At 47.4% G+C, this 23,597-nt stretch overlaps 1 protein-coding gene and 1 pseudogene across 5 annotated transcripts in view; both read left to right on the forward strand.

The window, feature by feature from the left end:
• Window positions 1–23,597, forward strand: part of Mtus2 (microtubule associated scaffold protein 2) — a 370,144-nt gene that overhangs the window by 133,494 nt on the left and 213,053 nt on the right. The window lies entirely within an intron of this gene.
• Window positions 21,838–23,503, forward strand: LOC128120715 (dolichyl-diphosphooligosaccharide--protein glycosyltransferase 48 kDa subunit-like; annotated as a pseudogene).

A 23,597-nucleotide genomic window follows, 5' to 3' on the forward strand; every position in this document is an offset into this window, starting at 1 on the left:
TTGTTTTGCATGCATCGGGGTGTGTTGCTATAGCCTGGAAGAAGTGGACATATAGTCCACGCCATCCCATAATGCAGCTCTTTCAAGAGTTTCTGTCTCACAGTTAGTGCTGTTTCCTAAGACTTCTAGATCTCGATGTGCCCGCATGGAGAATCAACAAACTCATGGGCTTCCTTATTCTTAAATCATTTCTGTTTTTTTTGTTTTGTTTTGTTTTTTTGTTGTTTTGAGGCCAGCTCTTTCTGACTCCACAGGGATGCTGAAAACCAAGCTCTTGCTATCATCTGGCCCGAGAGTGAAATTCAAGACATTGGGGTGCTCAGAGCACAAGAGGGGTTTCATGTCCTCTTATATAAGCATGAAATCTGTTCAGTGGAGGCCATGATGGTCCACAGAGTAGTTTACTATTAGACCCTCTACTTCGAGAGTATAAGAAGACCCTGCTTTTCTATACTGTCATTTTAAAGCTCTGTATGTTTTACGTTCTTTCTTCAAAAACAAATCTTTAATGGCCCCCAACATGCAGAACCCGTTAACCTACCAAGTGTACCGTGTGGCGAAATGTAATTTGCCTGCATGGTAATGTATTTGAAATACATTCATTTTTCCCCCCTGAAAGCATAGTGCTTTTATATGAGGCAATGTAAGAAAGAAATGTAATGTTTTCTGATAGGAGCAGTTGAGGCATTGAAAGATTTTTTTTTGAAGGATAGATAATAAAACTTCATTCTATAAATAGCTAGAGAAATTCAATCAGCTAAGTCGGAACACTTTCTCTCAAAATGTAGACAAGTGTGCTATAGATTCTGATGATTAAAATAAAATTTATTTTGGAGTTTGACATCCTCTGCAGACTTTCTTACAGGGACTTTTTAAAAAGCTAGGGTGAATCTCACCAAGTTTTAAAAATAGGGAAATTATTAAAATATTTTGAAAAGCAGATAAGTGGAGTTAGAATATTTGAAACCAGCCCTGTCCAGCTGATGATACCCCTGGAAATTTAGCAAAATATAGACCTATGCTCAGTATCTCCAGATAAGAATTCAGATATGAAATCAGGCATAGTGGTGTACTCCTTCAATCCCAGCACTCTGGAAGCAAAGGAAGGCAGATCTCTGAGTTCTGAGTTCAAGGTCAGCCTGGTCTACAGAGTGAGTCCCAGGATAGCCAGGGCTACACAGAGAAACCCTGTATCGAGGAAAAAAAAAAAGAATTCTAAAATGAAAATGTTATTTTTTCTCTCCCAGGACTGCATTGAAGCAAATGATAGTTTTTTTTAATTTTCTGGTTGGCATAAGCAAGCAGTCTTACGCATGCGCTTAGTACGGGTTTCTCAGCCTCTTCAGATCCAAGCCCTGCTGAATGCTAGGAAGCACATGGCTTGGGTGCCCACGGAATCTGTCAGGAAGCTCCTGGCCCTGGATCTGTGCTGAGCAGTGGGCATGTTTAGGGACAGCATCATCAAAGGAAGGATTGAGTGGGGGCATCCTGACGGAGCACCTGTGGGAAGAACAGGAACAGGGTCCGAATGACTTCATAGGGTGGACGCAGTGCAAAGCGGAGGCCCTCGGAGGAAGCACGTGACAAAGACATGGAGGTTCTGAGCTCCTTAGAAATCAGACCATTTCTGTGGGTGGAAGAATGGTGTGGGGGGGGGGGCGGATGTCACTGGAAACAAAACCAGGTGGGTAAGTTGGGACCAGGTGGTGAAGAGATGTCAGGGCTAGGCTAACTTTAAAGGATTTTTTGTTCGGTTTGTTGGTGAGGAATTAGAAACCTTTAGGTTTCAAAATGGGAAATTGACACGATTGTCTGTTTTGAACATAGGTCACAGCAGGGACGTCTATGAGGAATCAGCTCTCTCGTGAGAGCACTGTATGAGAACTCTCATATTAGAGCATGAGATGCTTATGTTTTTATATTTTCTCATATTTTCCAGGTTTTTATAATGCCACTCCTCATTTTCAAATTATTTTTGTTTTTATTTTATGCATATGAGTGTTTTGGCCTGCATGTATATCTGTGCACTCCATGCAGGCAGTACTCTTAGAGGCCAGCAGAGGGCATCAGATTCCCCTGGAGTAACAGATGGCTGTGCACTCCCGTGTGGGTGCTGGAAACCTAGATCCTTTGCAAGAACAGCCCGTACTCTTAGTTGCTGAGCCATCTCTCTATCTGCCCAACCTGGACGCCTTGTTTTTGTGAGCACCGTAGCTATGAGATGAGGGTCCACACTGTAGAAGAGAGAGGGATTGTGTTCTCAGGGCTCACGTGGCTCTTTCTCAGGTCCCTTTCATTAGGTACTAGAGCTGCACTTCTCGGAGCCTCTGAAATGGGAAGAATGACAGATTCAAAGCTTCCGGTTGATGACTGAGCTCAGTAATAGCACCTGATGCTCATCAGAACCCTCATCGGGTCCCCAAGGCCTCAGGGCCAGCTTTCCCCTGCCCTTCTCCTGTGAGCCTCTTGGGACTTCTTGTTCTAATCTCAATACATGGCCCGCTGTGGCCTCCATCACTTCAGGCACTCTGTACCCTCTCTTTCTGATTTCAGAGTCTGGTACTTACTGTGGCCTTCAGAATGCAGTTCCCACAACACCCTCCAAGGCCGACTTGGTCTCATTGTTTAGGATTACTATCCATGTCTCTGCACCCAAGAGACATACGACTTTGACCATGTCGTGGTAGAATGGCCCCTCCTCAACCAGGCACTTTGCACACATCATCCTCTGTGTTTCTTTCACTGTCTTTCTGAAAGTCGCCCAGTATCTTACTTTGCTGTTACATAATTCATGTTCAGCCCACTGCCATGTGCAGCCTATGAGAGCAGCAGGATTTAAAAACTAAGCAACCGTGAGGGATGAGCCAAGGGTGGGCCATCCGCATCTATCCCTCCTCCCCAGGCTCAGCAACCATTGAAGAAACGGGGGCAGGAAGAAGCAGATGGTGGGGGGGAGCTGTGGAATGCATTTTCTTGCACACACTGTGACCTGTGCAAGCACACGGACTGTGGCCGTAGTTTGTGTACAAGATGTGCACAGGGTCAAGTCACCCAAAAGTCCTGTGTGTACAGGGGAGGGACGATCCCGACCCCGCTCCTCGATGTGGCTATCAGCCACTGGTGGCTGCTGAGCAGGGAGGTGCCCTTTTCTCTGGGTCTGTGACCATTGGTAGGTTGCCTCTGTCCCTGTGGAGGGCCCCACACCCAGGCTTATCTGGGCAGCCTCAATTGGACTCGGTGCATTATTAATACTAATTTTTAAAAGGACAAGCATGCTGCTAGGTCTTGGCAGAGCTGGGAGGGAGGTAGTAGGGTGTGGATATAATCAAAATACATAGTGTACATGCATGAAAGTTTCAGAGAATGAGCTAGAAATATTTTTTTTTTCACAAAACAGGAGAAAACTCAGTGTCTTTTGGATTCATGACTAAATGAATTACGGCTGCTCCACAGCGGGACTTGGTACGGTCTCCGTCATCATCCAGAGGTGATAAGAACCTAAGTGCGTTGCAGTGGGGTGGCCAGTTGAGGGCTAGGCAGGCAGGAAACACATTAAGCTTTCTCTAGAATTCTAGAGGAACAAATTCGCCCCATTCTGCTGTCTTGGTGAAAACCAAACAAACCTGGCAGAATTGGGGAAGACCATGGCTGCCCCATGGGCTGTGGTTGGCTGAGCGGCCCCTGTTTTTGAAAACCAGGAACCTTTGAGCTGGCCAGGCCTGTTCCTTTTTTTCCGGGATGTATTATGGATCAGGTGCTAGTCTGTGTTCAGGATACACAGTTCAATGCACCGTTCAGGACTTTGTGGGGCACAAAGAGTTGAACCATGGATGCGATAAGTGTTTGTTAGTGACCACTGAGAATGCACACGGAGGCCTATCCATGTGAGCAGAGAGGAGCTGGGAGAGATGCTGCAGACAGGCGAGCTGTGCTGCACTGTGGAGGCTGCAGAGGAGTTTGCCGGGCTGCGAAAGGGTAAAGGTGGAAAGAGAGAGGCCATCGGTTAGAGGGATCCAGATCCGTTGTGGGGGTGGCTAGAGGGACCCTGGGGGATCTGCGGAACAATTCGTTGACACATGGGAATTTGAGGTTCCTCTGGGACATTAGATAAGAATTTCTAAAAGGAGTATTTGGCTACAGAGAAACCTTGGGTCAGGATGTCAGTGTTGGGTGATTGCCCCGTGGATGTGTACTGAAGCCTTGAGAATGAGTGAACGGATGGATTCAGGGAAACAGAGACAAGTGATGGGCAAAAAAGGAGATTAACCAGTTTCAGAGGCAACAGAAGCAGAAAGCCAGCAGGAGACAGAGCCCTGGGGGCGGGGGTCAAGAGACCCCGTGTGAGTGCAGTGGGTGGGTCTAAGGCAGGGTTTCTGAAGTAGGAAGTGACCGAACAGAAGTGACCAACATGGTTTCACAGGAGACAGGGCAAGCGAAAGTGCCAGGAGGCTGTTGAGAGTGGAAATTAGGCGGCAGTTGGTGACCTAGTTTTCAGTGAACGCTTTTAGTCAGACCCGGGGGCGGAAGTCACGTATTGGCGGGGTGATGCATGAATGAAAAGTGAGGCAGTGGAACAGCCTTCAGAACAGATCGGTTTCTCAGTACTAGCAAATGCAGGAAAGAGTCAGTCGGGGTGCTAGCTGGAGCGGGGGAGTGGGGCTAGGCTGCATTTCAGAGCATGGCGGGAGATGCTTACTGTAAATGATCTGGACTAGGAAAGAAAGGGAGGCCCCCGGGGAGAGAGCTTGGCGAGAAGCGTCTCCAAGAGAATGGTGAAAGATGGGATCATGGCCACGGGCAGAAGGATGCATCTTGGGACAGAAGGCAAAAGCAATGATTCTTCAAATGCTGATGAGAGGGGAGGGAGTAAAAAGAAAGAGGAACAGGTGTGTTCAGAGAGCGATACATCGACACCGCCTAAATTCCACTCCACTGTGGCGTCTACAGAGAGGATTGAGTCAGATGGCAAGGGAACATGGTCCGATTGCAGGTCCTTTGGCATCTTTTAAAAATTTCTCCATTGCAGGAGATTGAACCCAGGGACTCTACTAAGCTCTGCCTCCAGCTTTTCCTTGGGAAGCTTTACAAATTATATTGATTCATTCATTCTTAGGTGTATGAGCCCGCATGAGTGTATATGCACCGTGTGTATGCTGGAGACCAAAGGAGTTCATTGGAGCTCTGGAACTGGAGTTACAGACGATTGTGAGCCTCCCTGTGGGTCCTGGGAATCAAACCCAGATCCTCTGCAAAGAGCAGCCAGTGTTCTTAGCCCTGGACCATCTCTGCAGCCTCCTTCTATTAATGATAGCAGATGACCCTGAGATTCATAGTGGACGCTGCAAATGGAGCATTCCAGTCTGTTCTGGTGTTTGGCTTGTCACACACCTCCCTGTTAAACCATTTCCTACATCAGTGAAGTAGATGTCGGCCATGGCTGTGTGCTCCTTGTCCACTGAGCAAACAGGGCTGTCCCAGGCCTAGCAAGTGCTTTTGCTGCTTCCTTGAGTTTGGGTTGACTACATGTTTAATCAGTACTCACTGGGCACTTGCTAGGTATCAGGGTAACTAAGAAGGAACAGTGAGCCGGATGGAGAAGGACCCGTGGCAACAGTGAGACACTGGGTTTGGATGCCGTGACAGGTCAGAGGACATAGACTTGAACCTGGCTCTGAGCTAGACTCTGGGAAGATTCTTAGCCATACTGTGGTGTGAAGAACCATGGATCTGAGGTGTGGTATGAGGGATGAGAACATGTCACAAGTGGAAGAGAGGGTGGTCCAGGCCCAAGGGATGGTCCCCATGAAGGCTGTTGTGGCTTCAACGTCGAACCCTAGGGAAGGAAGAGAAAGAAGACTGGTGTGGACTGTAGAGACCCAAGCTGTGGCAAGGGCTCTGCCTTTGACCTCAAGAGCAAGATTGCATCCCAGAACGGGTTGAAGGAAGGGCAGACAGGATCAGGATCAGAAGTGAGATTGGACTGAAATTGAGAGAACAAGAATGGGATGGGGTTGGCAAGGAGGGGTAAGACAAGGAGTCCTCTCTTGGGAGGGTGTTGAGAACACTAGCAAGGAGAGCCCTGCAAAGACGCAGGTGGAGATGGGGATGGAGAACAGGAGAGAGTTCAGAAGGCGGATTTGACTAACCCCTGTGCTGGCTAAGGGTTTTCAGAGACCTAGAACCAACGAGAGATAAAAGATTTGTTATGAAGTAGGGACCCACGAGATTATGGAGCCTGAGCATCACCACGCAGACAGCTGTCTGCCAGGTGTAGACCCCGGACAGCTGATGGTACAAGGGCAGGGGAAGATCCACGCCCAGCTCCAGCACCCGGACAGAGGGAATTCAGTCTCTCCACCTCTTGATCCTACTCAGATTGATGCCCACTCACACTGGAAAAGCCTCTGCCTACTCACCCTGCCAGTCCAGCTGCTAATTTCTTTTGGAAACACACACGTGAATAATTTTCAATCTAGTACCCAAATATCCAGTTAAGTCTACATGTGTAATTAGCCTCTTAACCCTGTGGGCCATGTTCACTTTAGAACGGACTGGGAGGGGGGAAATAAGGATGGAAAGCCAAGAATGAGTAATGCCAGCCCCAGTTCACCTGTGTGACCAAATCTATGCGATCAGGTAATCCCTGTGTAATTGTTATTACCTTATAAAAAGAGGATGAGTGGTCTGGAAACTTGCACATACCTATTCTTGGCCTGGAGTTACTGTGGGATCTCAAGATGTCTGTTTCTCAGTATATATGCACTCCAGCACAATGCCTTTTCTTCTTTCATATACTCAAAAGAGACGTGCCATAGTTTAACATGACCCCTGAAGGCCATGTGCTGAAGGTTTGTCCCCATGGTCACCATACAGAGAGACAGTAGAACCTTTGAAAGGTGGGGCCTAGGGGGAGGTCCTTATGTTACTGGGTGTGTGTCCTTGAAGGGGTTTGTGGGTCTTGGTCTCTTCCTCCTCCTTTTCTTTCACTGTCAGGACAGGAGGTAAGTATGTTGTTCCTCATTTTGCATCCCCATCAGAGGCCCCAAAACAATGGTCTGTCCAGTCATAACCTAGCAAGAAGTCTGTTTTCTTTATAAGGTGGTGTCTGTTAGTTTGACACAGCCTAGGGTTTCAACTGAGTACTTACCAGTTTGGGCTGTGGGCACATCTGTGAGGGGTTGTCTTGACTGTTAATCAATAGAGGGGGTTAGCCCACTGTGGGCGGTGCTATTCCTAGGCAGGTGGGTCTGTGCTGTATAAGAAAAGGTAGCTGAGCATCGGTACATGAGCAAACCAGGCAGCCAGGCAGCAGCATCCTCTATGGTTCCTGTTGTATCTCTTTGGCTGTGAAGTGAGTTCCCTGATTAAAGGTAATGCCATATGGAAGGGAAGTAGTTCCTGCCTCAGCATTCCTTGCTTGAGTTAATGCCTGGAGATCCCTCAGGGATGGACTGTAACCTGCAAACTGAAGTAAATCCTCTCCTACCTCAAGTTTCTTTTGTTTGGTGTGTTTTAGCATGGCCACAGAAAGCAAACCAGAACAGGTGGTTTTCTCGGGCGATTTGTTACAGAGTTGGGAAACTGAGGAACAGGGAGCTGCATGTTCTGCTCTGTTCCTCTCTGTTCTTTTTTTTTTTTTTTTTTGAGACAGGGTTTCTCTGTGTAGCTTTGCACCTTTCCTGGTGCTGTAGACCAGGCTGGCCTCAAACTCACAGAAATCCACCTGCCTCTGCCTCCCGAGTGCTGGGATTAACCTCTCTGTTCTTAAATTATGATTTCCAAGTGCAGGTTCAGAAGGTGGAGAGTGTGGTGGGGTCTGGCCAGGCAGAATCCCAGCCTGAGTGAGTGAGTGAATCTATTGAATGGATACCAGCTTGTCCTGGGCTTTCTGTTCTCAGGACCTTTTCCTGTCTCCCTCAGGGCCTCCTTCTGGGACTTTCGATTCTGCGCTCTCCGCCTTCACGCCTTCTCACCTCTCTCCTCCCATGTCCTGAACTCTTTGGTTTAGACGTTTGTTTTGTCTAAGTGCATCCCCAGTAATTAATTTCCAGAGAGATCAGAGAAAGCCACATGGCAAAGTTTTGCATTTCTGAAGATGTTTTTAGTCTTCATCCACTACATTAAAAGTAATTTTCTAGGCGGAAAATAGTTTTCTTTCCAAATGTAACAACTTCCATTGTTCATCAAGAGAAATTATTATGCCAGTCTGATAAAAGAAGGTTTGTAAGGGACCTGCTTTTACTTTCTTGGTGCATTTTATAATTCTCACTTCCCATTGCTGTTTTTGGGATTTCCAGGTGTGTGTGTGTGCGTGTGTGTGTGTGTGCGTGTGTGTGTGTATGTGTGTGTGTGTGTGTGCGTGTGTATGTGTGTGTGTGTGTGTGCGTGTGTGTGTGTATGTGTGTGTGTGTGTGTGTGTGTGTGTGTGTGTGTGTGTGTGCGTGTGTGTGTGTGTGTGTGTAGAGGGGCGCACAGATTGGTCAGCGTGTCAGAAAAGGGAGGAGAAGAAGCTCTAGTTAAAATAAAGACCTGGGTCTGCCCGGTCACGCTGTGCTCTTGTTATTAACCTCAGTCGCTGTCTCTCTGTTTCTCTAACTCCCCGCCTCTCCCCTTCTCTCCCTCCCTCTCTCCCCTCCCCCTTCTCTCCATCCCTCTTTCCCCTCCCCTTCTCTCCCTCCCTCTCTCTCCCCTCCCCTTCTCTCCCTCCCTCTCTCTCCCCTCCCCCTTCTCTCCCTCCCCTCCCCCTTCTCTCCATCCCTCTCTCCATCCCCTCCCCTTCTCTCCCTCCCTCTCTCCCTCCCCTCCCCCTTCTCTCCCTCCCTCTCTCTCTCCCCTTCTCTCCCCCTCCCCTTCTCTCCATCCCCTCCCCCTTCTCTCCCTCCCCTCCCCCTTCTCTCCATCCCTCTTTCCCCTCCCCTTCTCTCCCTCCCTCCCTTTCTCCCCTCCCCCTTCTCCCCATCCCTCTCTCCTTCCCTCTTTCACTCCCTGTGATTTTTTTTTAATTTTTAATTTAGGGCTCTTCTTTTCCTAGCACAGTCTCCTCTCTGTTATCCTGGCTGCATCGTCTTCTCCTGTTGATGAGGTGACTTTAAAGGATGTTAGCATTCTCCTTGTTGTCTCCAGGGCGCTCTTTCCTCTTTCTGGTTTTCTTTTTTTTTATGCTGGAAAATTTTCTCCAGTTCTCTGTGATCCTTCACAACTCATTCAGTTGTGCTGAATGAACGTGAGTTCATTTGTGCTAATTCTCGGGGCATCTGCTTCCCCCCCAGCTGGGGCTTGGCCGGGGCGGAGGAGGTGGTCAGTACCTGGGAACTGGGCATCCGGTGCCTGCAGGAGCTTCTCCCTCCTCTGTGCTCATTTTTGCTGGCCTGCCCTTGGGCCTGTCCCTGCTCACCGGGCTACCCAGGCTGAAGGGCAGTGGCTGCTTCCTCCCCAGCAGTCACACTGCCGGCTCATCTCTGCGGTGCTGGTCCTCATCCGCCTGCCCGGCGGTCAGGGACCTCCACCTGCCCTCTGTGTTCCAGAGCAGCTGGAGTGCCTGGCTTTGTAAGTATCCGGCTCTTTTCTCTTTTGAGGTTTCAGTCTAGAAAGTGCTTCCTGGAAAACACTGGGTCATCATTGGCTGTGAGTTTCAGTGTTGCCACTTGAAATGTAGCAGCTCTTATTTGAAAACATGTTTCGCTGGAGAGAATTTTAAAAACCCGTGTTCTACCTGCTTACTCTGGCTGTAGTCTCCATTTCTGCTTAAATGAAGTTAAGTATTGGTGGGCAGCCCTTAGGGGTCTGGTTAGTGTTGTAAAGTGAGTCCGTGATTGTAAAGGCTTTAATGAAAACTGTGCTCTTAAATCTAATCCGTGGGAAAAGCTTTTCATTGTTCTCATGGCGTAATGTTTGAGGACTCTCCTTAGCAAATGCAGCAGCTGTGTCCGTTCTGACCCGAACTGCCGAAGCTGCTGGTCAGGAACAGATGAGTTGGCAGAATCTGCTCATAACAATTCCTGCCTTTGGATTTGCTCTCGAGCTGCTGCAGCCAGCCCTGAAAAATCACTAATGTGAACAAGATCTGAGCGAGGTTCTCAGCTGTGTTTATAACGCAACGGCTCAGTGCGCTGGACAGATCTAGGATGGAGTGAGCCTGGGCTACCACAAGGTCACATCCAGCCGTCTTTCTGGACAGCTGTTGTTTGTATGCAGCACAGCCTGCCGTGGGCAGTACTTGTATCGGTGTGCCTTCGCTCTGTCCTTCTGTTGGCTATGCTGCATGTTTATCTGTGGAGCCACCATGTGGATGCTGGGACTCGAACCCAGGTCCTCTGGAAGAGCAACTGGAAATGCACTTAACCTCCGAGCCATCTCTCTAATCCCCTTCATAAAGATCTCTTTTGTGTATTATCCTCTGGCTATGTACACTTGTGTGATGTGGTTAACAAAAGTGTGCACAGGTATATATGTATGCATGTATGGGTGTGTGTGTGTGGGTGTATGTGGGTGTGTGTGCATGTGTGTTCATGCATATGTATGCACATGTTGGCTCTGTTCACGACCTTCCCTGTTCGGGCATTGTGTGTTCCTCCCGTCTTCTGTGCCATCTGCTTTTCTGGGGTTGCTCTGCGGACCACACAGTGGCCGCGTGGGGTGCTTCTCTAATAGGACAGCTTTGCACAAGGCTGTTCTGACCAATTTCCTGAAGTTCCTGTGAACTGACGTATTTGCGATGTGTGTGACTGTGGTGGAGACGTGTGTGTGTGTGTGTGTGTGTGTGTGTGTGTGTGTGTGTGTGTGTGTGTGTGTGTGTGTTTACAGATAAAGGAAGATCCTCTCGGTGTGCAGGCCTTTTTAATTCAAAATGAAGAGTACTTGTTCCTCACCCCAGGGATCCGAGACTAAGCGAGCACCAAGACGTGCAACCTGCTGACTCTGCAACCTCAGGCCAGCTCCCCACTGTACCCCTACTGTGTGACCTCAGGCCAGCTCCCCACTGTACCCCTACTGTGTGACCTCAGCCCAGCTCCCCACTGTACCCCTACTGTGTGACCTCAGGCCAGCTCCCCACTGTACCCCTACTGTGTGACCTCAGGCCAGCTCCCCACTCTATCCCTACTGTGTGTCCTCAGGCCAGCTCCCCACTCTATCCCTACTGTGTGACCTCAGGCCAGCTCCCCACTGTACCCCTACTGTGTGACCTCAGCCCAGCTCCCCACTGTACCCCTACTGTGTGACCTCAGGCCAGCTCCCCACTGTACCCCTACTGTGTGACCTCAGCCCAGCTCCCCACTCTATCCCTACTGTGTGACCTGCCGCCGCCGCCGCCCTCGCAAATCTATTTAAAGAGAGAAATTATCCCAAATTTCTCCCCCCACACCCTGCAAACACACATGATAGCCTATAGGTATAGAGTAACTTCAGGAGACTCTCTACTTAAGGCAGAGGCATGGTGGGAAACACCCAGGAATCACTGTCCTGAAATGATGCTGTGATGCAGTGGTCACACGTGGCCTGGATGATTTTTGTAGCTTCGGCCACCATACTTTGGTCTCTTGGTTCTGCCTCTTCACCTTCATTCCGTTTCCTGGAAATGTTTGAACTTGGGAGCGCGCCCAGCCTGATGTCTGTCCATCAATACCTCCTTTAAGATTCTCCCCTACTGTTCCAGTCTGGCCAGCAGTGTTTCTGTGGGCATATTTCTCTCACAAAAGTTTGGTTCCTTTGAATTTTATTAGGTTGACTCTGTGAGATAAAAGCTACTCCTGAAAAATCATTTCAAAACAAACCTTTCTTGGATTGGGGAGACGGCTCAGTGAGTAAGCAAGAGGACCTGAGTTCAAATCCCTAGCTCCACATAAAATCTGGATGAGCCTTCATGTGCCTGGAACCAGTGTTAGGGGGGTGGACAGACCCTAGGAGCTCACTGGCTAGTCTACTCAAAATGCCAAGCATCAGGTTCAGTGAGTGGACCTGCCTCAAAAAAGAAGGTGGAGATTAATAGAGGAAGACAAGGCCGCTCCTCCTCTGGCCTCACATGCACGTGCATGGGCACATACACCTACATCCACATGTGGATGCATGCACTACATCACACACACACTAAACAAATAAATACATAAATGAATCTGTATACTGAGCTTCTGCCAAGGCCCCTGGCAGACAGCGACCTTGCGTTTCTCAGCAGTTTAATTGCTTAACAGTTATTTATTTCATGTTGCCTTGATCTTCCTGAAGTCTCATTGGAAGACTATGCAGACACATTGTTGGCTTCATTGTCAGATCATAGTTCTCTGATAGTGGCCAGATACCATCATTAACACAAGCCTCTCCTTAGTTTAGTTCTTGTTTTCCAGGTGGAAAGGCTGGGCATTTTCAAACCCAGCAGATCCTACACCTTGCAAGCCCAGCAGCCACTTTCTGTTGAGATGTTTGTCTTGGTTCTCTACATACACAATACTCTTTTGGCTCCTTGGTCTTTGGTTTTTGGGGGCCTGCCACCCAGCTCCCAAATAAATCACACACGGAGGCTTATTCTTAATTATAAATGCCCAGCTTTAGCTTGCCTTATTTCTAGCCAACTTTTCTTAACCTAAATTATTCCATCTACCTTTTGCCTCTGGGCTTTTACCCTTCTCTTCCTTCTGTATATTTTACTTTCGCTCTTACTCTGTGGCTGGTTGCATGACTGGGGGGCTGGCCCCTTGCATCCTCCTCCTTCTCTTTTTTTCCCTAAGATTTCTCCTTCTATTATTTATTCTCTCTGCCTGCCAGCCCCACCTATTTCTCTCTCCTGCCTTGCTATTGGCTGTTAAGCTCTTTATTAGTCCAATCAGGTGTCTTAGGCAGGCACAGTATCACAGCTTCACAGAGTTAAACAAATGCAACATAAAAGGATGCAACACATCTTTGCATCATTAAACAAATGTCCCAAAGCACAAACAAATCTAACACATCTTAAAATAACATTCCATAACAATAAGAGTGACCTCCGTGGCACCCTCAGCCCCACCTGGAGATTCTTAGAAAATTCTGAGTTCATTCAATGCACTCTCCAAAATTGATAATCTATCAGTAACACTTGCTACCTATTAGCATGGATTCACTCCCCTATCCATTTTCTTTAAGCTGTCATTGACAGTTTTTTTATTTTGAATGCCAATTGGCTTCTTCTAGAAGTCTCTTTGAAGCTCCTGAGACTCCTCTACTCCTGTTACCCAAATGTTGCTTATAGCATCCCATCTGGACCTAGTTCCAGAGCCGTTCTTGTAGAGCGAATCCTTGTTATGATGGAGCCTGCCTTCAGGTACCCGAATCTCCACATCACTGAAAAATATACCATCCCAAGTATCAGTTGTTTAAAACTACAGCAAGCATTTACCCTCTGATTGCTGTGGGATATTCTGTATGACAAATGTGTTGCTGATTGGTCAATAAATAAAACACTGATTGGCCATTGGCTAGGCAGGAAGTATAGGCGGGACAAGGAGGAGAATAAAGATGGGAAGTGGAAGGCTGAGTCAGAGAGACACTGCCAGCCACCATGATGACAAACAGCATGTGAAGATCCCGGTAAGCCACGAGCCATGTGGCAAGGTATAGATTAATAGAAATGGATTAATTTAAGCTGTAAGAACAGTTAGCAAGAAGCCTTCCACGGCCATACAGTTTGTAACCAATATAAGTCTCTGTGTTTACTTGGTCGGGTTTGAGCGGCTGTGGGACTGGCAGATGAGAGAGATTTGTCCTGACTGTGGGTCAGGCAGGAAAACTCTAGCTACATCTGATTGTTTCTGTGGGTCAGGAATTGGGAACATCTTGGTGGGATGATTCTTACTTGCCATTCTCCATGAGGTTGCAGTCAAGTTTGATTAGTGTTACAATCATTTGGCCAAGGATGGAGGATCCAGTTCTGAGATGCAGGGGTTTCTGGTTTCTGTCAAGCAACTTCTCACTTCTCTATGCAGGAGTGCTCTTTAAATATCCCCATAGCAAGCAAGCCTGGCTTCTCCTTGAGGTAGGCATCAGAGAGCAAAAGGATGGATCTGCAATGTCTCTCATGATTTTCACTCAGAAGTCACATACTACCACCTCCACACTGTTGCATCCCTCACCAGAGTGATCCTCATTCACTGGTGGGGCTTGCTAGAGAGCCATTTTGGAAATTGGTTGTTATGCACCTTGATCCTTGTTAAAGAGATGTTCTTTGCAATTTCAGTAAGTGAGGCGTCAATGACAGGAAATAGCAAGCTTGTAGCTGTTTGCGCCATGATAATCGTTATGGATTAGCCAATACACTCTTTCTCTTCTAGCATATAATGGGTAGATAGTTGGAGAGGTTTGAATGAGTAATGTCCCTCACAGCCTCATTCATGTGTCTAAACACTTGCTGTCTAGTTGGTGGCACTATTTTAGATGCTTCAGTCTTGCTGTAGGAAGTACACCCCTAGAGTCGGGCTTTGAGAGCTTCTATCCATGCCCTACTTCCAATTTGTTCTATTTCTTGCTTGTGGTTGAGGATGTGAGCTCTAAGCTTCTGCTCCAGCCAGCCGCCATGCCTGTTTATTGCCATGCCTCACCACCATGATGGACTCTTGGCCCTCTGGAACCATAAGCCTAGATAAACTCTTCCTTCTGTAAGCTGCCTTGGCCATGGTGTTTTATCACAGTACCAGAAAAAGTCGCCAGCATAATGGTAGACCCTCACTCTTTCCCAGGAGGAAATACCCTCGCTCTTTCTCAGGAGGAAATACTTTCGCTCTTTCCCAGGAGGAAATACCCTCGCTCTCTCCCAGGAGGAAATACCCTCGCTGTCTCCCAGGAGGAAATACCCTCGCTCTTTCTCAGGAGGAAATACTTTCGCTCTTTCCCAGGAGGAAATACCCTCGCTCTCTCCCAGGAGGAAATACCCTCGCTGTCTCCCAGGAGGAAATACCCTCGCTCTTTCCCGGGAGGAAATACCCTCGCTCTTTCCCGGGAGGAAATACCCTCTCTCTCTCCCGGGAGGAAATACCCTCGCTCTCTCCCAGGAGGAAATACCCTCACTCTCTCCCAGGAGGAAATACCCTCGCTCTTTCCTGGGAGGAAATACCCTCGCTCTTTCCCGGGAGGAAATACCCTCTCTCTCTCCCGGGAGGAAATACCCTCGCTCTCTCCCAGGAGGAAATACCCTTGCTCTTTCCCGGGAGGAAATACCCTCGCTCTCTCCCAGGAGGAAGCTGAGGAGATGGGAGTTTGGATTCAGTCATGTCAAGCCCAGGTCTACATACAGTCCACTGTGCAGCATGCTGTTTTCCTTGCTTTTTCTGCTTCCTTCTTTTCTCGGGAAGAGACACCGCCTTCACACCAAAGGTTTTATTTACAGAGAAGTGTCTCAGCAAGAGGGAATCCTGGTAAAAACAGCGGCTGTGTGCTCACGTTGTCAGACAAGGTGCAGAGAGGCTGAACTGCTCCTGGCCGGTGCGAGCATAGCAAAGTATCTGAGAGAAGGAAAAAAAGTGCTCATAAGAGTAACTGGAAAGAAAAGGGAAGTGAAAGAATAATTTGGCCCGAATTAAATAAATATGCTGATATACAAAATATAAGGAAATACAAAATTACAAGGGAAATTACAAACACAAAATTATAAGGAAAATGGTCCTTGAAATAACCCCCTGAGTCATGTTGATGATCATGTGCTTCTCTAGTGTCTGCAGTAGTTACTGTTAGGACCTGCCCAGGATCCTGACAACATCTTACATAAAGTCCCCTTTAAGAGTAAACTCGGCCGGGCGGTGGTGGCGCACGCCTTTAATCCCAGCACTCGGGAGGCAGAGCCAGGCGGATCTCTGTGAGTTCGAGGCCAGCCTGGGCTACCAAGTGAGTTCCAGGACAGGCGCAAAGCTACACAGAGAAACCCTGTCTCGAAAAACCAAAAAAAAAAAAAAAAAAAAAAAAAAGAGTAAACTCCTCCTCCTCGCCTCTTTTTCTCTGTATTCCCAGGAGGCGTGCACCTCCTCCCTCCCTCCCTCCCTCCCTCCCTCCCTCCCTCCCTCTCTCTCTCCCTCTCTCCCTCTCTCTCTCATGTCCCCTCCCTCTTTAATAATAAACTTCCCACCGTGTCTGCATGGTGTGAGTAATTTTCCACCATTCCACATTGCAGCCCGCTACCACGTCTGCGTGGCGTGGCTCCCTCACCCACTGGGGCACCTTGGCTCAACCTGCCAAGGCCGGTATCATAACAGTTACAGTGTTAAAACATCTACTCGTAGGTATGCGTGTGACACACACCTTTAATTCTAGCACTTAGGAGGCAGAGGCAGGCAGAGCTATGAGTTCAAGGCCAGCCTGGGTCTACATAGCAAGTTCCAAGCTAGCTATGGCTACACAGTGAGAACCTATCTCAGAAACAAAAAATGAAAGTCAGAATCTACTTATGTGTCCACTTGTGTGTTTGGTACAGTTTTGACAAGTTAGATATGACGTTGATTTTGTTCCCAGCGTACTCAACATGCCCTTTAGTCAATTAATCTGGTGTGTGCTTCCACACATGTGCCTGTGTGTGTAAGTCAGAGGTTCTCTCCCCGACCTGCTGAGGAAGGTTCTCCCTTCTTTCTGCTGTGCTGATGTCCAGCAGCACTCCTGACCAGTCTCCTATTTCCACCTGCCGTCTTGACACAGGAGTGCAGGAATAGGGATGGGCACCATGTCCAGCTTGTTATGTCAGTACCAGGGATGGAGCAGAGGGCATTAGGCTTGGGCAGCTATTGCTTTTATCCATCAAGCCGTCTCTCTGGCCCTGTGCATGGATCTTCTTACGTTCAGCATTTCTACTTTTATTATACTTATTACTGCATATTAGTTATAAACGTTAGGGACTTCATGGTAACATTTCCATATATGTAGATATCATGCTTTGATTATATTCCCCCCTAATTGTATTTGCTGGCCCTCTTCTCTATCCCCACTGTCACAGGCCACTTTAATCCTTTCTAGCAATCTTTTTACTATTTCCAGGTTTCTGCTTTTGATTTTGAGGCAGGGTCTCTCTGTAGCCAAGGATGACCTCGATCCACCTCTGAGTGTTGAGATCTCAGGCGTGTATTTCTGTGTCTGTTTTATGGGATGAGGGGGCTCAACCCCAGGATGGCGTGCACACGAGGCAGGCACCCCACTGACTATACCGTAGCCCTCCTTCACTCTTCTTCTAGCTCATACTCAGTTGGATTAATGAAAATTTGCTTTTTCCTAACATTTTAATTTCACTCTGTGGGATACATGACAGTTGGACAGTGATTGATGGGACTTCATTGATACAGTGTTGAATCACAAATAAATGATCTTATTCTAGTTGATTGAGATTATGTTTAGTGTCACAGAGTCCTAATTTAAAGGAGAATCTGTACAAAAAGCAAAAAGCCCAAGCAAATAAAACTCACTTCATATAAACGGGAAGATTTGTATTCTTCAAAGAATTTATTTTTCAAAGGAAAAAGAATAGTACTTTGAAATAGCAGCATGTCTTGTAGCTTTCAGCAGATAGCAAAATCTCCTTTGTTGTTCAAGCAGGATTTTTTTTCTTGCTTTTGCTTTCTGGCAAAATCTTGTCAGAAAATTGAGCTTTGATTAAAATAAATGAGTTCAGTTTGGCTCCCTTGCATGAGGCGGGGACATTTGATCCCAGGGTTTTCAAAATCTTTATTAGCTTGGAATTTATTTTAATTAGCATCTCCATTATGTTTGTCTTCACTTGGAAGGGGCTTTGATGTGTAACACAAAACATCTCTTCCACCTCTCTAGTTGGGGTGTTTTTGAGGACACACAATGACAGGTCACATTCTCTAGGCAGCGCAGACCCTTTAAAGATTTTACTAACACTGAATAGAATTAGGAAAGATTATACTTAAGTTAATCCAGACTCAGAAAGACAAATGTCAAATGATCTCCCTCATCAGAGGCTCCTACCTTCAAATCTTCAGCAAATTTCTCTTTGTGACACACAGAGACCATTATAGAAAGCTACAACCAATCAAAATGTAGAGCTGTGGAGCCCGATCCCAACGGATGCATCCACAAACACTCCTAAACCTATGGCTCGGGAACATTTCCGAAGAGGGGGTGGGAAGACTGTAAGAGCCAGGGGAGCCGGAGTTTGCTGTGAGATTGTGTCTCTTAGTAATATCAGATGCTGCACCCACAGAGTCTTAACATGACAGCCCAAACATGCGCTGAACCAGGACAACCACCACAGATGTACTGACGTGGATGAGGGAAAGCCTACACAAAGAACTAACGGCAACTATGGGATGGTGAGAGCGGGAGAGATGCTCCTCCTTGGGGAGGAGCACACCAATCTGCTATCCAATACCCAATAGTCAGCCCTGTAAACCTGTACACAAGTAACATTATACAGACTGAGCAGGTTATATTTAGGAAAATATACATACACGCAATTATATATGCATGATGTATCAATAATTATCAAATGATGGACTTGAAAGAAAGCAAGGAAGGGTAAATGGGAGGGCTTGGGTGGGGAAAAGGAAGGGATAAAGGCTATTACAATCTCAATAATGAAGCAAAAACATTTTACTTGTTTATTTTGTGTGCATGAGTGTTTTGCCTGCATACATGTCTGTGCACCACGTGCATACAGTGCCATCAGAGGCCAGAAGAGGGCATCAGACCTTCCGGAACTGGAGTTACAGGTGGTTATGAGCTGCCGTGTGGGTGCTGGGAACCTAACATGGCTCCTCTGCAAGAGGAGCAGGTGCTCTTAACAGCTGATCCGTCTCTCCAGCCCCAACACAGACCCTATAGGAGTAACGATATGAGCATGGTGTGGAAGCACATACCTTTAATACCAGCACTGGAGAGACAGAGGTGGGAAAAGCTCTGAGTTTGAGGCCAGCCTGGTCCACATAGCGAGTTCCAGGCTAGTCAAGGCTTATATAGTAACACTCTGCCCCACCCCAATATTGTAAAGATACTGATACACATTGGGTACTAATCATGATTCTATCTTAAGTCTATTGCTTAATTAGAAATAAAACTATGATTCTAGTCATTCAATATTTTATTTTAAAGCTTGCTTTTATTAGAATGCAACAATTATACATAATACTGGGTTTCGTTATGACATTTTTACGCATGCATACAATGTGCTTTGATTGTGCCCCCAATATATTCCTAGGCTTCTGGTGTAGTATATAATAGCCTTATCGAGCTGTAATTCACATCTGATGACAGCAGTTCTTCAGTTGAGTTTGCCTCTTCCCACGTCTGTCAAGTTGACAACAAAACCACCTAGGATATCTGCATAAAATGAGGGAAAACACACAACACTTGATTTTCCTCAGGCTGGCTTACTTCATTTAATATGATTATCTCCAGTTGCATCTATTTTCCTGAAAATAATGCAATTTCATTGTTGTTTATGGTTGACAACATTCCGTTGTGTGTATATTCAGTATCCTTAACCATTCCTCTGTTGTTGGACACCTGGATGGTTTCATAGTAGCCACTGTCAAAGATGGAACAGTGAACATGGATGGGCAGGTGTCTCTGTGATGTGTTGACCTGCAACCTCTGGTAAATACCAGGAGTGGCAGTGTAGCTGAAAGGTCTATTTGTCACTTATTGTTATTATAATCGCTCACTTTTATTTCCAATCCACCTTTAATATATTTGTTTTATAAACTGTTGACACACGCAGCTCCCCTTTCCACTGCAGAGGCTCAGGCATTCACTGGATGAAAAGGCTTTGAAGTGGGTTAATCATCAAAGGTATTCTAGAGTATGAATATTTTTAAAGGCTTTTTAGAGACTACAGCTTCCTTTTATGCATTCATGGCAAATAGTTGCAGAAACACTGAATTTATTAAAAGGAAAAAAATTTCACATTTCTTTTTCACCAAAAACTTTGCACATGTGTGTATTTTATTGAAAATAAATTTTCCATACAGTGTATTCTGATCACGATTTCCCCTCCCCCAACTCCTCCCAGATCCTTTCCACTTCCCTACCCACACAAATCTACACCCTTTCTTTTTTCATTTTTCTTTAAGAAATTTTCTACTCACTCTACATACCACCCACAGATCCCATCTCCTCCCTCTTCCTACCCCCCAACCCTCCCTCCCAAGGCACCCCACATCCCCACGTTGCTGTGGGATGGTCTGTATGTCAAATCTGTTGCTCTGATTGGTCAATAAATAAAACACTGATTGGCCAGTGGCCAGGCAGGAAGTATAGGCAGGACTAACAGAGAGGAGAATTGAGAGAACAGGAAGCTGGGAGAGGGAGACACTGCCAGCCACCGCCATGACAAACAGCATGTGAAGATGCCGGTAAGCCATGAGCCATGTGGCAAGGTATAGATTTATAGAAATGGATTAATTTTTTTTTTTTTGTTTTTGTTTTTCGAGACAGGGTTTCTCTGTGTAGCTTTGCGCCTTTCCTGGAACTCACTTGGTAGTCCAGGCTGGCCTCGAACTCACAGAGATCCGCCTGGCTCTGCCTCCCGAGTGCTGGGATTAAAGGCGTGCGCCACCACCGCCCGGCAGAAATGGATTAATTTAAGCTATAAGAACAGTTAGCAAGAAGCCTGCCACGGCCATACAGTTTGTAAACAATATAAGTCTCTGTGTTTACTTGGTTGGGTCTGAGCAGCTGTGGGACTGGCAGGTGAGAGAGATTTGTCCTGACTGTGGGCCAGGCAGGAAAACTCTAGCTACACCACGTTCCCCAAATCAAGGTCTCCCATGGGGAGTCAGCAGAGCCCGGCACACTGAGTGAGCCTAGGCAGGTCCAAGCCCCTTCCTACTGCACCAAGGCTGCGCAAGGTGTCACACCACAAGCACTGGATTCCCAAAAGCCTTCCCATGCACCAGGGACCAATCCCGATCCCCCTGTCTGGGTGCCCCCCAAACAGTTTGAGCCAAACAGCCATCTTCCATATCCAGAGGGCCTAGTCCAGTCCCATGGGGGCTCCACAGCCACTAGTCTGCAGTTCATGGGCTTCCCCCAGTCCACACCCTTTCTTTCTCTTTCTCTTTAGAAAACAAACAGGCAAAAGAGAACCCCCAAACAAACCAAAATTTAAAAAAAAGCACAACACACACACACACACACACACACAATCAGAAACCATAATATGCAAGTAAAAGATCAGTAAGACAAAAAAAAAAATGCCCCAACAAAATAACATGAGGCCAAAAGTCTACAAAAAATGCCACTGAGTTCCTTTTGTCTTGGCCATCTACTGCTGCGCATGGGGCCTACCTGTAAGTGTGGCTAATATACCTGGTGAGACGCCATTGGAGAGAACTAGGTTTTCCTTTGTAAGTGGTTGTCGATTGGAGATAGCGTCTCGGTTGGGATGGGAGCTGGTGTCCACTTCCCCATGCAGTCCTGGAACCCCATCTGATTCAGACCCATCCAGGCCCTGTGCATGCTGCCATAGTCTCTGAGTTCATGTGTGTGTCAGTCCTCTGTTGTGTCTGGAAGACACTTATCCTTGGTGTCCTCATCCCCTCTGCCTCCTACAGTCTTTCTCTTCCTCTTCTACATAGCTCCAGAATCCTGAGGGGCAGGGATCGATGAAGACATCTCATCTCATCTTTTGAGAACTGTTATGGATTGGGTGGTTTCTGTGTTCAATATTTTGAGTTCTTTGTATATTCTGTATTCTAGATGTTAATCTTCTTTTACGATGTGTAACTAGCAAAGGTTTTCTCCCATCCCTTTGCTTGATTAATTATTTGCTGTGCAGAAGCTTTCCAATGTCATGAAATCCCGTTTGTTGATTGTTGACATTATTTTCTGAGCATCCAGAGTCCTGTGGAGAAGGTCTGTGACTGCCTGGGTCGTCAAGCACTCTCCCTACATCCTCCTCTAGCAATGTCAGGGTTCAGGTCTCATATTAAGGTCTTTGATGTGGGTCGCACCTCTGGGCTCTCCTGCAGGGTTCCCATTGTGAACACTGGTCCTCCACCTGTGCAGCGTTCCCAGCATGTGGTTCACCTCTTGGCATGTGTGTTTGCATATTCTCCTGTGGATTCTTTGCCGTCACAACTGCTCCTAAAGAGATGTGAATGAGGTGTCCAGGTGCTGGCCTCTTCAGCTGGACAATGAAGATGGATCCCTGCCTCGCCGCTGGTGCCTGGCCCCTCTTTGGGCTGCTGCTGGCTGTGTTCATCTGTGTCTGTGCCAGCAGCCCCCATCCCATACCCTCATGGTCCTGGACAGTCTCAACGTGCAGAACACATACTCGACATTCTTCGGCAGTCTGAAGGACCGGGGCGTTGCGTTCACTTTCAAGACTGCAGATGACTCCAGCTTGTCCCTCATTAAGTACTGGGAGTTCCTCTGGGACAACATCATCATCTTCTCCTCCTCCTTGGTGGATGACTTTGGAGGCAACATCAACATGGAGACCATCAGTGCCTTCATTGACGGTGGCAGTGGTGCTTTGGTGGCTGCCAAGTCTCACATCGGTGACTCTTTTTAGGGACTGGGCAGTGAGTGTGGGATTGAATTTGATGAAGAGCAAACAGCTGTCATTGACCATCACAGTTATGATGTCTCAGACCTTGGTCAGCATATGCTCATTGTGGCTGACACTGAGAACTTGCTGAAGGCCCCAACCATTGATGGGAAGTTATCTCTGAGCCCTGCTCTCTTCCTAGGAGTTGGAATGGTGGCAGACCCTGACAATCCCTTGGTTTTGGACATCCTAACAGGCTTTTCAACCTGTTACTCCTTCCCAGATAAGCCCATTACCCAGTACCACCATGCAATGGGGAAGAGCACTCTTCTGATTGTGGGGCTCCGAGCCAAGAACAATACCCAGGTTATCCTCAATGGCTCTCTGGATTTCTTCAGCGATGTCTTCTTCAGCTCAGCAGTACAGAAGGCCACACCTGGCCGGCACCCAGAGGTATTTTCAGTCAGACAACTGTGAGCTAGCTGTGGCCCTCTACTGCCGGGTGTTCAAGGAGGAGGGCGTCCTCTGAGTGGGACCTGTGTCCCATCCTCGGGTGGGCGAGACAGCCCCACCCAGTGCCTACACTGTTGCCGACCTGGTGGAGTAGAGCATTGTGATTGGCCAGCTCTCCAATGGCCAGGGGACTCTTTGATGATGATGATGATGGCATTCAGCTGGAGTTCCTGCACATGGTCCCTGTGGAGAGGACCTTCTTGAAGAGAGAAGGTGGCGGGCGAGTGCAGTGTCCAGTTCAAGCTCTCCGATGTGTATGCTGTGTTCCGGTTCACAGTGGATCACAACTGGCTAGGCCGCCCACACCTATACTCCGCCCAGGTGTCAGGGAGGCACCGATCCATACTACGCCAGTGTCTTCTCCGTGATGGCTGCCTCTTCAGTGTCTTCTTACACACGAAGGAGGAGAAGTCTGATTGGGCCAGAACCTGGGACACCATACAGCAGGGAGCTGGCAGGAGGATTTCACTGGAAGATGGGCTGGGGTTTTGTTTTTGTAAAGGCCATGGGAAAATGCCACAGCCTTGCCTCAGTGAGTGGTGACTATGGGGTGGGGGCAGGGAATATTTTTTTTTCTGTAAGTTTTCCTACTTTGAATCACTCTGTGGTGTTTTTCATATGTACAGCCACCCCCATT

Source organism: Peromyscus californicus, unplaced genomic scaffold, assembly GCF_007827085.1.
Source record: "Peromyscus californicus insignis strain IS unplaced genomic scaffold, ASM782708v3 Scaffold_2__1_contigs__length_46816999, whole genome shotgun sequence".
Taxonomy (NCBI): domain Eukaryota; kingdom Metazoa; phylum Chordata; class Mammalia; order Rodentia; family Cricetidae; genus Peromyscus; species Peromyscus californicus.